General features: G+C 43.3%; 1 protein-coding gene across 1 annotated transcript in view; it reads left to right on the top strand.

Annotated features, from left to right (window-relative positions):
- Positions 1-22,556: 22,556 nt before the first annotated feature.
- The window catches only part of Mmrn2 (multimerin 2), a 38,874-nt gene continuing 38,228 nt past the window's right edge, over positions 22,557-23,202 (top strand). The window contains exon 1 of the mRNA XM_070020770.1: positions 22,557-22,594. The gene's annotated coding sequence lies outside the window, so the exon portion shown is untranslated. The remainder of the gene's footprint in view (positions 22,595-23,202) is intronic.

The raw sequence follows: 23,202 nt of genomic DNA, 5'->3' as shown, positions 1-23,202 counted from the left end.
CTGAGTAGCTCGGATTACAGGTGTGAATCAGCAATGTCTGGCAATGTGTTTAAATTATCCAATAAAACTGAGGTGAGGGGACTTTCAAATTGGGGAACAAAGTTGTTTTGTATAAACTCTCTGGGTATCTCTGCCCAGCAGACACCTGATCTTATAAGATTTTCATTAAAGTCTCAGTTTTGTTGTACTTTGTGTCTCCAAGTGCCCCCCCCTTTCTTTTTTTTTTTTTAGCTTGGCCAAATGAGTATGTTTCTTGTATTTTCTAGTCACTCCTAACCACATTTAGGCTCCAGATGACTCCAGTCTAAAACATGGGCTCCAGACCCTCCTGGAGGGAGCTACTTAACCGGATTACTCAAAGTTGAAGATGACTCATGTGAGTCCCACCCACCATCACCTCATCTTAGAAGAAGGGCCCCCAGAGTAGCCCTTGAACACAGGTGCCCATGCCAGCATATCCTGAGTCAAAAGGTCAAGTCCAACCTCCTCTGGGATAGGGACAATCTGGTTTTGCCAGGAGTAAACCCATTTTCCAAGGGGAATTTGCTCTCTGTTTGGCAAACACCCAACGGGCTGAATCATCAGTCAAGAAGAGCCAACATTTCAAATAGCAATTTGCCAACTTAGTAATTACCAATGCTCTTGTTAAAATGTTTGTATTGCACAGCAAAATACGTAGGGCTGACGTAGGACAATTCCTTGTATGGTTTGAAATGAGCTGTCAGACTTGCCTGCATCTGTGAATGTCATCCAGGCACCTGATGGCAGTCAGGGGACACAAGCAAATGAGTACCTGAGAGCCTTCAGATAGATGTGAAGGACCCGTGAGAGTTGATGGAATGCTGATGACCAGCAACAGTGGCAATTCTTTCTGTGGATGTACCAGTACCGGGGCTTGAACTCAGGACCTCACCCTCTTGCTTGGCTCTTTCACTAAGTTGTAGACATTATATGAGCCACACCACCCCTTCCAGCTTATTGGTGCTTAATTAGAGAAAAGAGTCTCACAAACTTTTCTGTTGGGGCTTGCTTTGAACCTCAACCCATTGATCTCAGTCTCCCGAGTAGCTAGGATTACAGGTGTGAGCCACCTGTGCCTAGCTACTAATTATCTCCCTGGATCTGGAGGAGCAGAAGAGAGATCTGTGGCTTAGAGCCTTCCTCTGAGGAATACCACCATTGTCAAACCATACATAGTAAGGAGGGAGCTCTCTCCTCTCAATTTCCTACCAATAGCCCCTGTTGACTGACCCCTAACTACAATCAAGCTTATTATGCATAAACATAAATGACCTTTGCCAAAATGTGAAGTTCAACACATCATCAATAATGAATCATCAACATGAACCCTGGGATACAAAACACAGAAAAGAAAACAACATTGTTTCTTTTGTGTGTGTGTTAGTACTATGGGTTGAACTCAGGGCCTGGGTACTGTCCCTTAACATTTTTGCCCAAAACCAGTGCTCAGTGGGGCACCAGTGGCTCACTTCATAATCCTAGCTACTCAGGAGGCTGAGATACAAGGATCACAGTACAAAGCCAGCCTGGGCAAGAAAATCTGTTAAGACTGTTATCTCCAATTAAACATTAAAAAAAAAAACTGGCCCTGGGATCTAGCTCAGTGGCAAAGTGCTTGCCTAGCAAGTGCAATGTACTGGGTTCAATCCCCATTACCAAAGAGGAAAAGACAAAACAACAATAAAAAAAAAAAACAGAACAAAAACAAAAAATGCTGGAAATGGAGCTGTGACTCAAGTTGTAAAGCTCAGAGACAGTACCAAGACCCTGAGTTTAAGCCCCAGAACTAACACACACACACACACACACACACACACACACACACACACACACACACACACACACACACACAGAGAGAGAGAGAGAGAGCAGGTGCTTTACAACTTACTTGAATCACAATTCCACTTCTGGCTTTTTGCTGCTTAATTGAAAATAAGAGGTGTTGGATTTGTCTGCCCAGTCCAACTTCAAACTGTGATCTTCAAATCTGTATAGCTAGTATTAAAGGCATGAGCCATTGGCTTTTGGCCATTTCTGAGATATTCCTACCAAACCTCTATAACCTCTGTCCAACATGTGAAAATATCAGACAAACCCAAACCAAAGCACATTTGACAAACACAGATGCAGACAAAATAAAATTGTCAAGATTGTGAAAGAACAAGAAAGGTGAACAACTGTGATTACAGTCCTGTGAAACTTCAGAAGACTAGGAAGGAATAACTATAAAATGCACTTTGGGATCTTGGATGGAATCCTGGAAACAAAAAGACACCAGTGGAAAAAACTGATGAAATTCCAATAAGGTGTTTAACTAGTAAGTTCATTTACTTAGTTAACTTGTTATAAAAGTACAGACCAGCCAAGATCAAGATTAGAGCCAGAAGCTGGCACTAGTAGTCAGAAGCTGGGTGCTAGTAGTCCATGCCCGTAATCCTACCTACTCAGGAGGCTGAGATCTGAGAATCACAGTTCAGAGCTAGCCCAGGCAGGAAAGTCTATGAGACTCGAATCAGCAATTAACCACCAGAAAACTGGAAGTGGCACTGTGGCTCAAAATGACAGTGTTTGCCTTAAGCAAAAAAGCTCAGGGATAGAACCCAGGCCTTGCTTGAGTTCAAGGCCTATGACCAAAAAAAAAATAGGGGACTGGGAAGGTGGCTCAGTGGTAGACTGTTTGCCTTGCATGCATGAGGCCCTGGGTTTGATTCCTCAGCACCACATAAACAGAAAAAGTCAGAAATAGCACTGTGGCTCAAGTGGTAGGGTACTAGCCTTGAGCTGAAGAGCTGAGGGACAGGTCCCAGGCCCAGAGTTCAAGCCCCATGACTGACCAAAAAAAAAATTAAATACAAAACTAAAATAAAAACAAAAAGGTTTGGATGATGAGGGAGGAGACCTTGGGTTTCATACAAGCTGGTTATGAAGTAGAAAAGTTACCCCTCCAGGAAAAGGCACTTTCTATCGTTCAGTTGCTGGAGTATGGCCTCTATACAGTTGTGGGAATGTGGCCTGGTAGTATTACTGCTGGAATGTGGGTTGGGGCAGACTAGGTAGGGCCATTTGAATCAAAAATGTAAACCCACAACACATTATTTTAAATATTAACACAGAAGGGGTAGAAACAGGATGTCAAGATTCCTGCACAACTAGAAAGGAACTGACCACCTGGTCAGAAATTAATGACAGCCTGCCTGACTTTTTGTATATCTGGATGCCTATTTTGTGTATAACCAGCTTGTATAAAACCCAAGTTATCCCCTCCCTCGGGATCCAAACTTCTTTCTGGCACTAGCCTGGTTCAGATCGCAGGCAATAAACTTCTTTATCCTCTCTAAAAAGTGGTCTTGATCTTAGCTGGTCTGTAATGCCACAACATTTGGAGGCACCAGCCAGATCACTTCTACCCACCCGTCACTGTTTGAGGCCCTCTCCCTGGACGCTCCCTATGATACCCATGGATTCTGATGATGTTCCAGGACCTGCCCCTCAGAGACTATGCAAGAGTGCTGAACAAGATCTGTTCTATATTTAGGTGAGTTAACTCATTGGGGCTTCCTGAGTTGGGTGACTGAGTAATGGCCTATCTGGATGCGAATCTGAAGTCTGACATGTTTTGGTTTTGACTGGCCTTGGCCATGACTCTAGTTGTTTGAATTGTTCCTTGTCAGAATTGGTCCTGATAAGAACAGCCATTTGGCCTCAGAAGACATTGGTTGTCATTTTGTCTGTCTGCAAGTGATGGGAATCTGCCTTGTTCTCATAACCCCATGTTACTCCCATGGCCCACTGACCACCCTCCCCTACTGAGGACCCCTCCTGGTTCTCAAGAAAACCTCACCCGGGGCTGGGAAGGTGGCTCAGTGGTAGAGTGCTTGCCTTGCATGCCTGAGGCCCTGGGTTCGATTCCTCAGCACCACATAAGCAAAAAGAAAAAAGCCGGAAGTGGCCCTGTGGCTCAAGTGGTAGAGCGCTAGCCTTGAGCTGAAGAGCTGAGGGACAGTGCCCAGGCCCAGAGTTCAGGCCCCACGACTGGACCCAAAAAAAAAAAAAAAAAAAAGAAAAGAAAAGAAAACCTCACCCTTTACCTTAGCTGAAAGTGCCGGATTGCAGGCATCAGGAGGATAGCCCTACCATAAACCGCCAAATGGGATGGTTTGCCCCTTAAGTCCCAAACAGGACAGTTCAGATAATAAATCCCCAATAGAACAGGACAAAGAAATTCCAAAGAAGAATCTCACCCTAGAGTGTATGAAAGACTACAACCCCCAGACTTCCCACTCTTTGTTTCTCTGACCCTGCTCAGTGTTACATGGAGGCCCTCTGCAGCCATGATCAAAGCCTCTTCTGGTCTGCTGAGGTCTCTGCCTTCTTTCTCTCCTTTTGTTTACTGATCTTTCCTAACATTCACGACTCAGTTTCCTAACAGTAAGTGTGCTGTCTTATGTAATCCTTCTCTCTCTAGGTTGTGTCAGGGCAGTGGCTCAAGGCATTCTTTGTCTGGGGTTCCCTTACCTAGTGCCTGCACCCACTGCACTTGGCTCAGTCTCTAGAAGCATGGATTCTTCCAATAGCAAGCCCACTGTCCTTCCATGCATGCTTATGAACTTGAACTGGGGATTCTGGGGAGGCTGGGAGTCACATGAGCCCAGGAAACTTATCAATTCCTGGCTCACTGTGGCCCAGGCCATGTCCCTCTGACTGTGGGGATGTGCCTGTAATGTGGATGCTAAAGTCCTCACAGCCAGAATGGACACTAGAAAGAACCACCAGTCCTCTAGACTCTGCCTGAAGACACGCCTCCCCCCTATAAAAAGTTAATCTCTCTGGGTAATATAGTTTGGACTCAATATAAATGGGCATGTAAAGTTCTCTGATCTAAAAATGGGTTAAAAACAGAGTAAGGCCACTGCTTAAAATACATAATTAAAATTTTTTAAAGAGATTTTTTTGTGGAGACTGTAAAATTAACTATTAGCAAATTCAGAGCCCTTTGAGAGCCAAAATAGCCCAATTTTGGTGTAGGATGGGGGGGGTCATTAGACCCACCTTAAACTTCTATAAAGTTTATAAAATAATTTGGGCTGGTGGCTTATGCCTGTAATCCTAGCCACTCAGAAGGCTGAGATCTGAGGATTACGGTTCAAAGCCAGCCTGAGCAGGAAAGTCCATGAGACTTTTATCTCCAATAAACCACCAGGAAACCAAATGGCACTGTGGCTCAAGTAGTAGAGCACTAGCCTTGAGTTGAAGAGCTCAGGATCAGCCCAGAGTTCAAACCCCATGACCGACAAAAAAATAAATATAATAATAATAATATATAATAACAATAATAATTTGAGAAAGGTGTCTCCCTCTCCCTTCTGTAATCTGGTTTGAGCACCCTTCCCCTCCTTAAAATTAAGACCCATCAAAGGAATGTTCAAAAGTCAATTCATCTGCTAGAGTGCCTTCCTCACAAAATTATTCCAAATTTTTTAATCTTCAACTGTGTTTAAGAGTAGAGATTCTATTTGTTGTTGGCAAAAGCTTTATATTGTTTTAGTCTTTGTTTTTCTTGTACTGATCATATGGTTCTATTATGCTATGGGCAATAATGTTATTTGCCACTGGAATTCCAGAAAAGTTAGAGCAGATTTTCATTTTTTAAAACCTAAGCACACCTTAAGACCTTTGTGCACAACTGTGTATAGATATGTGAATATAGTCCAGATACTTTAATGCATAAAAACTACCATCACTGTAACTAAGAGTCATCTGGTTCCCCAGGCAAAATGGGGGAAAAAAAAAACAGGCAGTTTTAAACTCAAACTGCAAAGAGGGTCATCAGATTTGGGTAGTAACAGATGTGTCTAAGGGTTATTGCATTGGAAAAAAGAGTAACTATGTTATTTGGGTTCAAAGGTTTTATAAGGGTTATTTTTAAATGCCAATTAAAGAAAAATCAGTTAAGACAAGGAAGTGTCAAGAAAAGGGAAGTTAATAAAGGAAGATGTTGAAAGGAAATTGAGGAAACAAAAAGAATGGTTTCTTTGGAGAGAAACAATTTGGGAAGTAAGAATTGTCTTAGATGTTTGTTTCAAAATGGAGAAAGAGAGAAATTCAGAATTACTACAGAACGTTCTAGTAAGTAGCAGATGGTATGTCTTGAATATTGTAAGATAGAGCTAATTAGTAATGTTGGTATGTGATTAAGGTTGCTATGATTTAAAAACTAATCTAAAGAACTTTTTCCTAAGGTCAGGATTAATACATTGATGTAAAACTAGCAACTTATTCTTTATGTCCTTTTATGAAAGTAGTTGCTTGTATACTATTAAACTTGTCAAGTTTTTAATGATAAAAAACTAAGTAATGGGCTGAGAAGATGGCTTAGTGGTAGAGTGCTTGTCTAGCATGCATGAAGCCCTGGGTTTGATTCCTCAGTATCACATTAACAGGAAAACCCAGGGTGGCCCTGTGGCTCAAGTGGTAGAGTGCTAGCCTTGAGCAAAAAAAAGCTCAGTGACAGTGCTCAAGCCCTGAGTTCAAGCCCCAGAACTGGCCCATAAATAAATAAGTAAATAAAATAAGTAGTAACTAAACCAAAGTCCATTTAAGTGTTTGCTATGTCATGAGCCTTCAAATGATGAGCTTTTAAATAATATTTAAAACTAAAAAGCTATTTCTGTTTCCTGAATATTTAAGCCACCTTGGATACAGAGCTAAAAAGGACCCAAGCAGACCTGTGTTTCTGCATTCCTCATTGTAATAAAAAAAAAGGCTTAGTTATATCTACAATGGTTTTTATCTTAATTAGTATCCTAAAGTGCTATATAAAATTAAGAATAACTAGATACTCTAATCCAATGCTATTTCAAAACTTTCATGACTACTCTTAAGTTTTGCTATTACAGATTTGATCCTCTGTCCTAAATATAGTCAGACTCACAGAGAGACCAATGACTTGTTAAACTTGATTCTTAATAAATTCCAGAACTTGGTGCCAATGGCTCACACTTATAATCCTAGCTACTCACAAGGCTGAGCGCAAGCAGAAAGACTCTGTTTTGGTTTTTTTTGTATTGTTTTGTTTTGTTAGTCCTGGGGCTTGAACTCAGGGATTGTGCACTGTGCCTGAGCTTCTTTTGCTTAAGGCTAGCACTCTACCACGTGAGTCACAATTCCACTTCCAACTTTTTCTGTTTATGTGGTACTGAGCAATCGAACCCAGGGCTTCATGCATGCTAGGCAAGCACTCTACTGCTAAGACACATTCCCAGCCCCCAGAAAGACTCTTATCTCCAAGAAACTACTCAGAAAAAGCCAAAAGTGGCTCTGTGGCTCAAGTGGTAGAGTGCTAGCCTTGAGCACAAACAGGCTTAGTGACAGCATCCAGGTCCTGAGTTCAAACCCCAGGACGGGAAAAAACTGAAATAAAATAAGTTCCTGTGTGTAAACGATTTCTACTGATCTCCTTGCCTCTTAAATTGGAAATAAAAGGGTCTATCAGCACTGACCCTTACCTGACCTGTCAGTCACATCCCTCCAACATATGATTTGGCCAACAAGGACACATCATCCCACCAAGGAGCAAAAATGCTAACTGGGACATTATCCCAGCAAGGAGAAGACAATTAACCAGACCTACCATGACAAAGTTCATCCTGGTGACAAGGGACCAACCAGAGGCACTTAGGAAGAACTGCTCAGATAAGAGGGGATGGGTTAGGTCCTGAATGGAGTCACTTGTATTTGCGCTTCCAAAAGTAACTAAAGCTGGGAGGTCAAAAGAAAATAGTTGGGCTGGGAAGATGGCTCAGTGGTAGAGCGCTTGCCTTGCATGCATGAGGCCCTGGGTTCGATTCCTCAGTACCACATAAGCAGAAAAAGCTGGGAGTGGCGCTGTGACTCAAGTGGTAGAGCACTAGCCTTGAGTTGAAGAGCTGAGGGACAGCACCCAGGTCCAGAGTTCAAGCCCCACAACTGACAAATAAATAAATAAATAAAAGAAAATAGTCCATAAGCAGACCTATCTAATGTCCAGACCCATCTACTTTATAACTGGGCAGGAACTTACATTCTTGCCTATCTGTCATCTATTTCTAATTATAGTGGGCAGTTAAAATGCTAAGGCTGTCTAAAAAAATTGATTTAAGGACTGGGAATATGGCTTCATGGTAGAGTGCTTGCCTAACATGTATGAAGCCCTGGGTTCAATTCTTCAGTACCCATAAACAGAAAATGCCTGAAGTGGCACTGTGGCTCAAGTGGTAGAATGCTTTACTTGAGCACAAAGAGGCTCAGGGACAGTGCCAAGGCTGAGTTTAAGCCCTAGGTAGGTCTGGGGAAAAAATGGTTTAAAAGTGACAAAGATGTCCCAACAGGTAGTAGGGAAAAATCCTATCCTTAGTGTCTGCTCAAGGCCCTAATTCACGGTAAATTTGGTCTGGCAGCAGCCATATGAGTTCATCTGCTTAGGGAAAGAGGGAAGGCTGAGCATGAATAAATCAAGGCACTCTTTTGGAGGCTCACAATAAAGATACCTGGCCTTTTGGATCTAATAGATCTATTAGTTAAATGTTATGTGTATATTCCAGAAACTCAGAGAATGTCTCCTCAGTCCTTCAATTACTGCTCTTAGCTTTAATGAGCTTCTTACCTCATGGTTCTTTGGATCTATTTAGATTTTTAAAAAATGCTGTTCATCTTTATGGTACTAGTATTTGGGAGATATTAATTTGTTGTTCTTTATATTATTTTTGTGGCTTATTATCCTCCCTTCCTTCTCAAATAGCTTCCTTTTCAGTTTGTAATTAGTGTTCCTAATGATATCCCATTAATCTGACAACTAAATTTCCCATGTCACCCTTGCTAAAGACAAGACAGAATCCTTAGCTATGCAAGGCCAACACCTTTATTCAGCTTGAAACAATTACAGAAGATAGATCTTCACTCATCAATTTCCCTTAAGATGGAGGGACTGAAGTAATTTTTAGGGGAAAATGAGGCAGAATAGATCATGAAAATAGTCATGAAAGAGCAGTTGTGACAAATAATGACCCTCTTGGGGGTGGAGACCTCACTTATGAAAAATAGTCACAGGCCCAATGCTTCTATGTCTGTCCAGGAAATAGGAATAGACACTCCAACGGTCAAAGTCTGAAGAATGAGATTCTGGGTTACTGACAGAGACCCAGGGGTCTCTTTTATCATCCTGAGCCTCCTGTAGTCCCGGCCACCTGTGCAAATGGGGCCTTGGCTGATCTCAAAGAGCCCTTTTGGAATTGTGGTATCTATACACAATGGAATATTATGCAGCCATTAGAAATGACAAAATAATGGCATTTGCAGGGAAATGGATGGAGCTAGAAGGAATCATGTCTAGCGAGGTAAGCCAAGAGCAAAGAGACAAACGGTACATGGTCTCCCTGATCAGTGGATGCTAAATCCAAAATGTTAGGTGATACGACAAAACTAACAGGACTTAAGAAACAAAGAACTCCCACTCATCTGGTCGAACCACTACTAAATATCCCCATGCGGCTGATCACATGTATGGTGTATAACATGTGAACACCGTTATATGTTACAGACTGTGATAGACAATTTGCTCCAGGAAAGTTAGAATGAACTTGTGACTTTAAACGAGCATCATTATTCCACAATATTGTGAAATTCCGGAAATTATGTAATCACTTAATCACAATTTAAAAAAAAAAAAAGAACCTCGGGGAAGGTAGGGAGGGAGGGGATGGTAGGGGGAAAACAATGGAGGGGGTAACAATGTTCAAGAGGAAGTGTACTCATTGCCTCACTCATGTAACTGTAACCCTCTGTATAGTATCTTTACAATAAAAAAAAAAGAGCTCTTTTGGCCTCCTATTTCTTTTTCTTTCTTTTTTTTTTTGGGGGGGGGGGTCCAGTCGTGGGGCCTGAACTCTGGGCCTGGGCACTGTCCCTCAGCTCTTCAGCTCAAGGCTAGCGCTCTACCACTTGAGCCACAGCTCAACTTCCGGCTTTTTTCTTTTTGCTTATGTGGTGCTGAGGAATCGAACCCAGGGCCTCAGGCATGCAAGGCAAGTGCTCTACCACTGAGTCACCTTCCCAGCCCGGCCTCCTATTTCTTTAAGGGCCCATTTATCAATTACTCACATGCTTTCAGCATGCATGGGTAATGTTACCCTACAAGACAATATTGCTTATATGCCCCTGAGGAAACCAATTTTGTGAGTGCTGATGACCTAAAATCATGTATTGATGGGTCTTTGCAAATGACCTGTGCATTTTTGTGCTGACACAGGTCTGAGTATATGGAGGGGAAGCAGGTCTCAGCCTCATGGTGCCCCATCTGACCCATACCAAGAGGGCTGTGATACCAGCCCTGATTGGCACAGGATCACTGGGGCCTCTGCCATTGGGACCACTGCTCTCATGAAAGGAGATGTTGACCCCAAGACACTGAGCAAGACCATCGACCTGAACCTGCAGAGATTGGAGATGGCCGTCAGACCTATACACTCAGCACAACTCCCTGGCTAAAGTTGCCCTCCAAAACTGATGTGGCCAGGGCTGAGAAGGTGGCTCAGTGGTAGAGCGCTTGCCTTGCATGCACGAGGCCCTGGGTTTGATTCCTCAGCACTGCATAAGCAAAAAGAAAAAATGCCAGAAGTGGCACTGTGGCGCAAGTGGTAGAGCGCTAGCCTTGAGCTGAATTGCTGAGGGACAGCACCCAGGCCCAGAGTTCAGGCTCCATGACCGGACCCAAAAAAAAGAAAGAAAGAAAAAAAAACTGATGTGGCCTGGTTCTATGCACAGGAGGACTATGTGCAACACTTGGGGAAGCAAGCTGATTTTACACCAAATAAATGACACATCAAATTGGTATGAAAATCTTTTTAATTGGAACTCAAGGTTACACCCTTAATTAGTGGAATTACTGAATTCTACTCCTTCTCACATGTGGCCTGTGCTTCCTTATAAGATCCACTTGTCTGCAATGATAGTAGTACTTAAGTCTAAATGAAATGAGTTATGTACTAGAGGAGGGCATTAAGTAGACAAAAGTTACCCCTCCTGGCAAAGGCACTTTCCAGCATCCAGTTGCCAGAATCTGGCCCCCCCCACACAGTTATGGGAATATGGCCTGGTAGGGCTGTTGCTGGAAGCTGGGGGAAGACAAGGAAGGGCCATGTGAATCAATAGCGGAAGCCCACAGGCATTTTTAAACATAGCAATACAGAAGAGTTAGAAACAGGATGTCATGATTCCTGCACAACTAGAAAGGAATTGACCACCTGGTCAGAAGGTGATGACAGCCTGCCTGACCTTTTATATATCTGATTAATGCCTATTGTGTAACCAGCTTATATTAAAGCCCACGGTCTCTCCTCTCTCGGGATCCAAACTTCTTTCTAGCACTAGCCTGCTTCAGATTGCAGGCAATAAACTCCTTTATCCTCTCTAAAAAGTGGTCTTGATCTTAGCTGGTCAGCGCACGCATGCACGTGCACACACGCGCGTGCGCGCGCGCACACACACACACACACACACACACCAAGTTGTTAATCAGAAAGGCAAAGGTCAGGTGGGAGTGACCAACTCCAGTGGAGGTGTGCAGTTACCTTGTGGTCTTTCTCTTACTGATCTAGATAGCCCCACCTGGGTCTGCCCAAAGCACATGTTCCCACAGACAGCCTCATGTGGCCACATTCTGGCAAAATAGATTTTGCGAGGAACAGAATTACTAGAGAGGGGTAACTATGTCTACTTCAAACTAACTTAAACTCATTTAACTTTAGTACTGAATCTAGTAACTAGATTTTTTTTTACTAAATAATTTCATTGTTGTCTTAAAAGTGATAAATAATGGGATTGCCTTTACATATATCAAATAATAAGTACATTTTCTATTGCATAGTATCATCTATTTCCTGAACTGAGTGACTTAAAATTCACTTGATTAACCTAATAAATTTGATTATTTGTGAATAACTTTAAAAAATCACTGTAGTCAAATTCACTTATGTTCATTTCCTGAATTTGATCACTGTTCTATGGCTATTCTATTTATTTATTTATTTATTTATTATCAGTGGTGGGGCTTGAACTCTGAGCCTGGGCACTGTCACTGAGCTCTTCAGCTCAAGGCTAGCGCTCTACCACTTGAACCACAGTGCCACTTCTGGCTTTTTCTGTTTGTGTGGTGCTGAGGAGTCAAACCCAGGGCCTCATGCATGCCAGGCAAGCACTCTACCACTGACCCACCTTCCCAGCCCCATGTCCTATGGTTATTTAAGATGTGAACTTTCAATCTAGGCACTAGTGGCTCACTCCTTTTTTTTTTTTTTTTTTTTTTGCTGGTCGTGGGGCCTGAACTCTGGGCCTGGGTGCTGTCCCTCAGCTCTTCAGCTCAAGGCTAGTGTTTTACCACTTAGGCCACAATGCCACTTCCAGCTTTTTCTGCTTATGTGCTGAGGAATGGAACCCAGGGCCTCATGCATGCAAGGCAAACACTCTACCACTGAGCCACCTTCCCAGCCCTGTGGCTCACTCCTGTAATCCTAGCTACTTGGGTGGCTGGAATCTGATGACTGAGGGTCAAAGCCAGCCCAGCCAGAAAAGTCTGTGAGATCCTCATCCCCAATTAACTAAAAAAAGCTGGAAGTGGAGCTGTGTCACAAGGTAGTAGAGCACTTGAGCAAAAAAGCTTAGGGACAGTTCCCAGGCCCTAAGACTAGCACACATGTGTGCATGCATTCATGCATGCACGTGTGCACCCCTCCCCCACCCCCACACACAAAGCAATCTTTCAAAAGGCTAGGGAGGAATACATAGAAACTGTAGTAGGAATGGCAGAGAGGTATTTATTCTGTTGGCCATGAAACCCTTGTGTTATGGTATATTAAAAGCTATCAGGAGCCATGTGCTGGTGGCTCACACCATAATCCTAGCTACTCAGGAGGCTGAGATCTGAGAATGGCAGTTCAAAGCCAGCTCAGGCAGCAAAGTCCATGAGACTCTTATCTCCAGTTAACTACCAGGAAACTGGAAATGGTGCTGTGGCTCAAGTGATAGAGTGCTCGCCTTGAGCTAAAGAGCTCAGGGACATGCCCAGGCCCAGACTTCAAGCCCCATGACCAAAAAAAAAAAAAGCTGTCAGGGATCTGGGTTCAAATATTAAGTGGAACTGGGCTTTGGTAGCTCACACTTGTAATCCTAACTACTCAGTAGGCTGAGATCTGAGGACTGCAGGTCAAAGCCTGGACAGACAAATCTAAGAGACATTATCTTCAATAAACCAGCAAAAAGCCAGAATTGAAGGTGCTGGTTAAGTAATAAAAGCCCCAACCTTGAGCAGAAAAAGCTAAGTGAGACCATGAAGCCCTGAGTTCAAGCCCAAGTCCTGGCAGACATGTAAAACAAAATATAGAGTGGAATTTCCCAGACATCAGTGGGAGAATCCTATGATGAGAATTGGAGACAGGAAGGTGATCTTCATTCACAAAGGATTGGACTCAAAACAGTCATGTTGGGTTGGAGGCATGGTTCAGGTGGTTGAATGCCAGACAATAAGCAAAAGAAAGTGACAGATAGCAAGTCTTAGACAAAAACTTTAAAAAGACAGTCACTTCACAAAGTGTTCTGCCTCTCAGATCTCTCCTGCTAGTTTTCTCTCTTCCCCCTGTCCTCCCACCATTGCACCCTCCAGGGACTCAGCTCTTGTGTTCTCAAGAGTGGCCTCATTTCCTGGAAGCTACATCTCTCTGACATCTGACTCTGGACTGCTGTGTGTATCATCTACTCTTCCATAGTTCATTTGGTTCATTAGTTCCTTGGGTCAGCCCAGGGAGCTGTCATTCACTCCCTTCCTGGGAGTGGTTGCTTGCAATGTGGATATTCTTCCATCTGGTCCTGCCCTCCCATTTCCAGTCCTTCCTACTTGGGTTCTGCTCAATGTCACCTGCCTTTGGGTTTACACATCTTCCCAGACCTAATTTTTCTGAGATTAAGTATAATATGGGTTGATATGAGCTTTATTTTGCTTCAGATTGCTCTACAGTTGTGTGTGTGTGTGTGTGTGTGTGTGTGTGTGTGTGTGTGTGTGTGTGTGTGTGTGTGTGTGTGTGTGTGTGTGTGTGTGTGTGTGTGTGTGTGTGTGTGTGTGTGTGTGTGTGTGTGTGTGTGTGTGTGTCCTGGGGCTTGTATTCAGAGCCTGAGCACTGTCCCTTAGCTTTTGAGCCACAGCTCTACTTCAAGGTTTTTTTTTTTGGTGGTTAATGGGAGATAGGAGTCTACTCAGACTTTTCTGCCCCAGCTGTGATCCTTAGACTAGCGACAGTAGCTCAGGCCCATAATCCTAGCTACTCAGGAGGCTGAGATCTGAGGATCACAGCTCAAAATCAGCCTGGGCAAGAAAGTCTATGAAAGTTTAATCTCCAAATCACTACCAAAAAGCCAGAAGCAGTGCTGTGGCTCAAGTGGTAGAGCACAAATACCTTGAGTGAAAAAGCTAAGGGACAGTGCCCAGGCTCTGAGTTCAAGCCCCAACACTGGCAAAAAAATAAAAAATAAAAAAAAGTAAGTTCAACAAGAAATGTTCTTACTACTTTACTGATGTAACTGTAACTCTGCTGTACATTACCTTGACAATAAAATTTTAAAAATAAAAAATAGCTGGGCGCCGGTAGCTCACGCCTGTAATCCTAGCTACTCAGGAGGCTGAGATCTGAGGATCACAGCTCAAAGCCAGCCTGGGTAGGAAAGTCCGTGAGACTCTTATCTCCAATAAAGCACTAGAAAATCAGAAGTGGCGCTGTGGCTCAAGCAATAGAGCATTTCCCTTGAGCTGAAGAGCTGAGGGATAGCGCCCAAGCCCAGAGTTCAAGCCCCATGACCCACAAAAATAAATAAATAAATAAATAAATAAATACAAACAAGATTAGGGTGGGGCAGAAACTCAGATCATCTCAGAGTACTCACAGAGTGACAAGATGGCCAGATAATAGGAAAAACAAAACAGGAACTTGCCATAAGTCAGGCATAAAACACAAAAAGAATTCTGAGTATTTGCAGAAAAGGATTTATTAATTAGCTCAATTGCAGTAAAGAGCCCCACAGATCTATGACAAGATATCATGATATATGTGTATACATCAAAAGATCACACTAGGCTAGAGAATGTAGTTCAGTTTCAAGCCTGAAGGAAGCCCTTGGTTGATTTCCTATACTGTAAAACAATAAGCTGGGTTGTGCCTCAGGTGGAAGAGTGTTTGCCTAACAAAGACAAGGTCCTGAGTTCAAACCCCAGTGTTACAAAACAACAACAACCCACACAGATTACACTAAGGGGAAAGAAATGTACATATCACCCAATTTGGAAGAAATAGTTGTATTGTTGAAGTTTGTAGAATTTACAAACTTTATAGATCATGATAATGACATTTGTCATTTTAAAAATTTTTTTTGACAATTTGTCTTGTGAAGGTTAAAATGCATTTGTGACTTTAAGTATCACTATGCCACAATCCCCTGAAACTTGTAAAATTTATGTAATCACTTCATCTCAATAAAAAATTATTTAAAAAAGGAAAAAAAAACAAGGACAACCAATCACTGTATAAGTAAATTACATAGATGTGGAAAAATAGTGAGAAAAACTGTCTTTTTTTTTTTTTTAATCACAGTGTGTTGCTTTAAAGTTCCTACTTTGGCCTAAGGGCTTGGTTCTTATTAAGCAAAACATGAACTGCTCTGAGATAAGGAAGGGGTTTTTTTCATTTTTTTTTTAAATTTTTATTGTGAAAATACTGTACAGAGAGGTTACAATTATATGGGCAAGATAATGAGTACATTTCTTATCAAGCATTGTAGCCTCCTCCTTTGTTTCCCCTTCCCATCCCTAAGGAAGGGTTTTTGAAGTGTAAGGCTTTGTCTTAGACTGGATACATTTCAGGATAGAATTAAGAAATGCTTTAGATTGTTCAAGAAATAGCAAAAGATGTGAGTGTATTTTAAGATTACTTGAGTGTACTGTTCATCTGATTTCAAATCATCTTATGTAAATACATTTTACCCTTATTCACACTAACCAATCATAAGCAGATTGTGAACCTGAGCTCAACCAATCTGAGCAGAAGGGCAGAACCTGTTGCCTTAGGGATAAATAGGGGAGCAGCCTGCCTGCTCTGTGTGCTTGCTTGCCAGATTTGTGGCTGATGGCACACCCTTCTGCAGAAGTAAATTTTGCCTTGTTGAGACAATTCTTTATTTTTGTGTCTATCATTGTGATTCTAATGGTTCATGGAGAGCATATTTATAACAAAATTAAAACTGCAATTGTACTATGTAAAACAAAATGAAGTCAGGTGCTGGTAGCTGACATCTGTAATTCTAGCTAAGGAGGCTGAGATCTGGGGATCATAGTTCAAAGCCAGCCTGGGCATAAAAATCTAACAGACTTCAACTAACCATCAAAAAGCTAGATGTGGAGATATGGCATAAGTGATAGAGCTCCAGCCTTAAGAAGAAATAGCTAAGCAGGAGCCAGAAACCTCAATACTGGCGTGTGTGTGTGTGTGTGTGTGTGTGTGTGTGTGTGTGTGTGTGTGTGTGTGTGTGTGTGTGTGTGTGTGTGTGTGTGGCTTGAATTCAGGGCTTGAGCACTGTCCCTGAGCTTTTTTGCTCAAAATGGGTATTGTACCAGTTGAACCACCATGCCATTTCTGGCTTTTTGGTAGTTAACTGAAGATAACAGTCTCATGGGCTGTGTGCCAGTGACTCTCACCTGTAATCCTAGCTACTTCAGAGGCTGAGATCTGAGCAACATGGTTCAAAGCCAACCTGGGGCTGGAATGTACATATAAAATTATTTTATATATTACATATTTATATATTACATATATAATTTATTATACTATTTTATATATTATATCACATATTATAATATAAATTATATAATATAATATATAATATAGTGTCTATTATATAATATATTTTATATAGTACTGGTCCTGGGCTTGAACTCAGAGCCTGGGCACTGTCCCTGAAATTCTTTTTGCTCAAGACTAGCCTAGCTCTACCATTTGAATCACATCGTCACTTCCAGCATTTTCTAAGTTGTTTATTAGAGATAAAGATCTCACAGCCTTTCCTGCCCAGGCTGGCTTCAATACTCAATCCTCAGATCTCAGCCTCCTGAGTAGCTAGAATTACAGGCATGAGCCATTAAAGCTCGGTTCTTATAATTTTTAACAAGGTCAAAAGTATTGTCCAAACACTTAGGAATTCAAAAGACTATTCACATAAAGTTATTTTTTGTTGTTGTTAAATTAACTTACATTGCCGGATGCTGGTGGCTCACGCCTGTAATCCTAGCTACTCAGGAGGCTGAGATCTGAGGATTGCGGTTCAAAGCCAGCCCGGGCAGGAGAGACCGTGAGACTCCTATCTCCAATAAACCACCAGAAAACCAGAAGTGGCACTGTAGCTCAAGTGGTAGAGCGCTCCCCTTGAGCTGAAGAGCTGAGGGACAGCGCCCAGGCCCAGAGTTCAAGCCCCACGACCGACCAAAAAAAAAAAAATTAACTTACATTATTTGTACAAGTGGGAGATTTCTGTTACCTTTCCACTCATATTTACACTGTATTCTAATAATGCCCCCCATCAGTCTCCTTGTCTCCCTTCTCTCTTTCCCAAACAATTCCAACAGGTTTCATTGTTCTAGTGTCATAGTTGCAAGTAGTCTCTTCCAATGGAATTCAAGCTCCTTGATAGCCCAGCCTCCTCCTGTTAGTTCCCTTTTCCTGGCAGTCTATTTCTCTCGCATATCCTCCTCTCCCTATGGACCAACCACTTTCATAGAGGTTGTTTATGGTTAAACCCTTCATTTTCAGTCTTTATTTAACTTTCTTGCCTTTTGTAAAATAGAAAACGTTATACATAAAAGCTGAATAGTATAAACCTGAAGTGGCTCACATCTGTAATCCTAGCTACTCAGGAGGCTGAGATTTGAGGATCATGATTCAAAGCTGGCTGGGACAGAAAAGTCTGTGTGATTCTCATCTCCAATTAACCCACAAAAGCCCAAAGTGGGGTTGCAGCTCAAAGGTAGAGGGATAGCCTTGAACAAAAAACAATTAGCAAGCAGAAACTGGTGGTAGAAGCCTATAATCCTAGCTACTCAAGAGGCTAAGATCTGAGGATCATGGTTGGAGGTTAGCCCACACAAGAAAGTCTGTGAGACTCTTATCTCCAGTTAAGCACCAAAAAATGCTGGAAACTGAACTGTGGCTTAAGTGGCAGTGTTATACAGGAATTCAATCAGCAAGATACAGAGAAGCCACACTTTGAGAGGTCCAGTTTGGTGTCTTTATTTATTACAAAGCCAGAGACTGAAAGCAGAGTCATGTCCCAAAAGAACTTGAAGCCTCAAATATAGTTAATACAAAGTTTATAAAGGCAAAAAAAAATCCACATGATTAGTATGAAGAACTAAACTTAGCAAAAGCATGTTAATAGAAACAAAGCAAGCTAGGGGGAACAATCGGGCAATCAAAGGCAAGAATTCCCTGGAGCAAGACTTTCCTAGAGCTTTACAACCCTTGACCCATCTGTGTTTTTCAGAACTGGGTGTAAAGTCCCCATCATCTATTAAGATGCCAAGACGGTGGTGATGACAAGGTAGCATTACTGAGGCCCTGTATCTGTTTTTCAATAGAGGGCTAGACTTGAGCAAAGAGACTCAGGGACAGCTCCCAGGCTGTGAGTTCATCTCAGGACTGGCACGAACAAATATGATGAAGTCAGATCCCAGATACTTTATCAGTTCATCTGTAAATGTTTCATTCTTGAGAAAACATCTGGAGAGTTAACTCTAACTATCCAAGAAATATCAAGAAACACTTCAGCCAAAGGAACAGCAGAGCTTTTAGTATTTTCAACTGCAGATCTAAGACAAAAACAAAGGTGTGGCTGAGAGTGGAGCAATGACATGTAAATGCTGCAAGTTCTGGCAAAGTAGAAAGCAGACAGCTTCCAAAATGATGATGATGATTATGAGGAGGAGGTGGAGAATGAGGAAGGTGGGGGAGATAAGTAATAATAATAGTGAATGGAAGAGAAAATGGGTATAGGAAATTCTGCACTTCCCTCTGTCTGATGACAGTTAACAACCCAGAAACCAAAGTGGTCAATGTTTCAGTTTGTGCAGGAATACAGAGATAAATATTAAGAAAGAACCATCCCACTGACTGAAAATGGCTGGCAAAAAAAGAGGAAGGCACCAGTGGCTCATGCCTGTCATCCTAGCTACTTACAGATCTGATTATCACAGTTTGAAGCCAACCCAAGCAGGAAAATCTGTGAGACTCTTTTTGTCCAATTAAGCACCAAAAAGCCAGAAGTGGAGCTATGGCTCAAGGGGTAGAGTGCTAGCCTTGAAAAAACAAAGCACAGAGATAGAGCCTAGTTCAGCTCTGAGTTGAGCACCAAAAAGATAAAATAGGGCTGGGAAAGTGGCTCGGTGGTAGAGTGCTTGCCTTGGATGCATGAGGCCCTGGGTTTGATTCCTCAGCACCACATAAGCAAAAAGAAAAAAAAGTCAGAAGTGGCCCTGTGGCTCAAGTGGTAGAGTGCTAGCCTTGAGCTGAAGAGCTGAGGGACAGCACCCAGGCCCAGAGTTCAGGCCCCACAACCGGACCCCCCAAAAATAAAATAAAATAAAAATTAAAAAAAAGATAAAATAAAAAAGAGGAGGGAGGAAGACCTGTCAGAGACTCACTTCTCAGTCTCTTGATTGCTGGGATTATGGATAGATATGAGTCCCACACCCATCTTGAAGATTGTAATTGGCCTTACTTTTAATTCTAGAATAAAGCAACACTTCAGTCCATAAACAATCCAATGAAAAGAAAGTACATTTTATAGATCGAAAAAGTCTCAGAGGAAAAAACAAAAGTAGCTTGATTATATCAGCTACTTTCCTTACAAGAAGGAGACAGAAAAAGAGCTGGCTAACATCAGGTTAGCTCAGACTGATTTTTTGTAAGTATCAAAACCTCATGCTTAGTAGGCAAGTACTCTGTTACTGAATTATATCTATGTTAGGTCCACCCAGAAAAAAAAAATGGCCTCTTCCCTTTGTTTTCTCTCTGTGCAAAATTGCATGTAGGTCCCTTCTTCTTTGTTCTCTTTCCATGCAAGACTGTACTCAGCCTCCCTAGAAGTCCCTAACCAGCATCTGTCACCTAGGTAACCAGTTGCTGGCACATCTGTGGGAAGTAGGAGGTTCCTGAGGCTCTGAGGTCACTTCCTCATCCGCTCCAGTCTTGCCCTTCTCTATATAATCTCTCTCCACCATTAGTTTGAGCTGCCACACACTACACCCTACTCTTAAGTGTGGCCCAGCAGTTTGGCTCTCCCAAATAAACTCTTTTCTGCCTGACCCATGTGGTAGTCTCCTTTTGGCAACTCATAGAATCCACAACAATTTTTATGTGCTGGTTGTTTTGGGGATACTTCCTTTCTAGGCAAATACCTGAAGTATAACCATATTTTAGGCTGTCTACCATAACTGGTTGACACATGCAAAGGCCACCACCCCTAGTTTCTTCCATGGAGAAGGAGTCTCTTAGACTTTTCTTCCCTTGGGCTGGCCTGGAAGCTCCATCTTTCCATCACCATCTCCCAAGTAAACTGGCATGAGCCACTGGCTTTTGGCAGATTGCTTTTAGAATCAGGATTATAACAGGGAGGTCTTCAGGTTTTATGCATTGAAACTAGCCTACTGAGAAAGTTGACTGTTATTTCTCTTGGCTGCTTAGATCAGACAACAAGTTAGGTTCTTTCATTAATGTGGAATTTTATTTTATTTTTTTGTGTCATTCCAGGGGTTTGCAATCAGGTCCTTGAACTCTCATACCTCCAAGTTCTGCTTTTTGTTGTTGTTGTTAGTCGTGGGGCTTGAACTCAGGGCTTGGGCACTGTCCCTGAGCTCTTTTTGCTCAAGGCTAGTGCTCTACCACTTTGAGCCACTCTGCCTTTTCCAGTTTTCTGGTAGTTTTTTGGAGGAAAGTCTCATGGACTTTCCTGCCCAGGCTGGCTTTGAACTATTATCCACAGATCTCAGCCTCCTGAGTGGCTAGGATTACAGGCATGAGCCACCACTGCCCAGCTCACTTTCTGCTTCTTAAGATGGTTAATTGGAGTATCAAAAAGAATTGCCTGTCCAGCTTGGCTTTAAACTGTGATCCTCAAATCTCAGCCTTCTGAGTAGCTAGGATAAGCCACCTGGCACTCAGCTCACCCTCTGCCCTTCCAGTCAGTAGCTTGTGTGGGAGGAGAACAGGTGAGTAGGAGATGCCAGGCCTACCAGGGTTTATCCCTGAATCCCTGACGCACACAGGGCAAGAATGATGATGGGGCCCAGCAGATCCAGCCCTACCAGCCTTCTCTGACACAGTACCTGCTTCTGCAGGTGAGGTGCCCCTGGAATTGCTGGGTGCTTCCTCAGACTTCACTATGTGTCACTTCCAGGGCCATCCCTTTTTCTCATCTGTCATGGGAGACAGCACAGGACCCGTGTGCTGTCCCTGAACTTTTGTGGTCAAGGCTAGCACTCTACCACTTGAGCCACAGTTCCACTTCTGGTTTTCTGGAGGTTAACTAGAGATAAGAGTCTCACAGACTTTCCTGCTTGGACTGGCTTCAAATCACAATTCTCAGACCTCAGTTTCCTGAGGAGCTAAGATAACAGTTGTGAGCTCTGTGGGGGCCAGCCCTTTGAACAGGAAGCTTTACCACATTGTGCATACTTGGAGGCTCCTTTGTGGAGAAACAAGGAGCCTCAGGGACCCTGGCACAGGCTCAGTCCCTGGAGTGAGAGCTGGGGAGAGCTCAGTGTGGAGGAGAGGCCTCTATTGGTTTTTTCTTTTCTTCTCTTTGCCAGTCCTGGGGACACTGTCCCCGAGCTTCTTTGGCTCAAGGCTAGCACTCTACCCCTTGAGCCACAGCACTACTTCTGGCTTTTCTGTTTATGTGGTACTGGGGAACCCAACCCAGGGCTTCATGCATGCTAGAAGCATTCTACCACTAAGCCACATTCCTAGCCCTCTACTGTGTTTCTTTTCTAAAATGTTTAATAGTTATTATAAAGGTGATGTACAGTTACATATGTCAGGTAAAAAGTACATTTCTTTTTAGACAGTGTTGCCCTTTTCCTAACGCTCATCTCCCTACCATCCTCACCCACAAGTTGTGGGGTTCATTTTCAACATTGAATCTAATGATACCACTGCTGCATTTGTTCATCCTTTGTCCTTCCATTTCTTTGCCCTCCCTTATCCTCCCAAAGACATACACATGAACAAACAACACAAAAAGCAAAAGAAGAAGAAAACGCAGCCACGAAGAAAAACCACCTCTTGTTTCCCCCAAGCCTCTAGTCTTAACTAGACCAGGGAAGGAACAGAGAGAGAGGAGCCCCCGCCCCCTGCTGGCAGGCCGGGGGACAGGAGTGGGGTGCAACCTCTGTGTCTCTCGACATCTCCCCAGAACGGGGCAGGGGCCCACGGTCAAGTTTCTGGGAACTGGAACGGTAAGCTGGGTGTGCGCCCGTCCGCAGACCCGGGCTGGGAATAACGAGGCTAAGGCCTGGGGATGGGAAAAGGGAAGCGCGGGAAATCCCTCCTTCCAAACAATGGAAGACCGGGCCGCGGCCGCACGCCAGCGGCCGAGCTGGGGCACATCCTGCGGCACGGCTGAGTCACCCAGCCGCCCGGCACACCCAGGGCAGCGGTCGCCTGCGCGGACACGTGCCGGGGAGAGGCAAGGAGGGGAGGAGGCGGAGGAGCATAAGTAGAGTTCTCGGGGCAGATATATCTGGCTTCATCCAGGGACAGAAGTTAGGGTTCCTTGCCCCCCGATGACGCACGCGGGTGCGCGCGCTGTAATCCTAGCTACTCTGCAGGCTGAGATCTGAGGACTGAGGTTCGAAGCCAGCCCCGGCAGCAAGAAGCTGGAAGTGAAGGGGTAGTGCAAGTAGCAGAGCGCCAGGTTTGAAGGACCACCGAAAGCCAAGGGAGAGTGCAAGGCCCTGAGTTCAAGCCCCAGGACGTGCGCATACCCCACCAAGTGCTTTAGGGAGGAGGTGGGCCGAGGGGGAGAGCAGCTGGGGCACGCGTCCCGAGCTCCACCTCCAACCTA

Source organism: Dipodomys merriami, unplaced genomic scaffold (genome assembly GCF_024711535.1).
Source record: "Dipodomys merriami isolate MVZ:Mamm:240054 unplaced genomic scaffold, mDipMer1.0.p SCAF_14, whole genome shotgun sequence".
In the NCBI taxonomy this organism is placed as follows: Eukaryota; Metazoa; Chordata; class Mammalia; order Rodentia; family Heteromyidae; genus Dipodomys; species Dipodomys merriami.
This window is presented reverse-complemented; position numbering and strand designations above follow the sequence as displayed.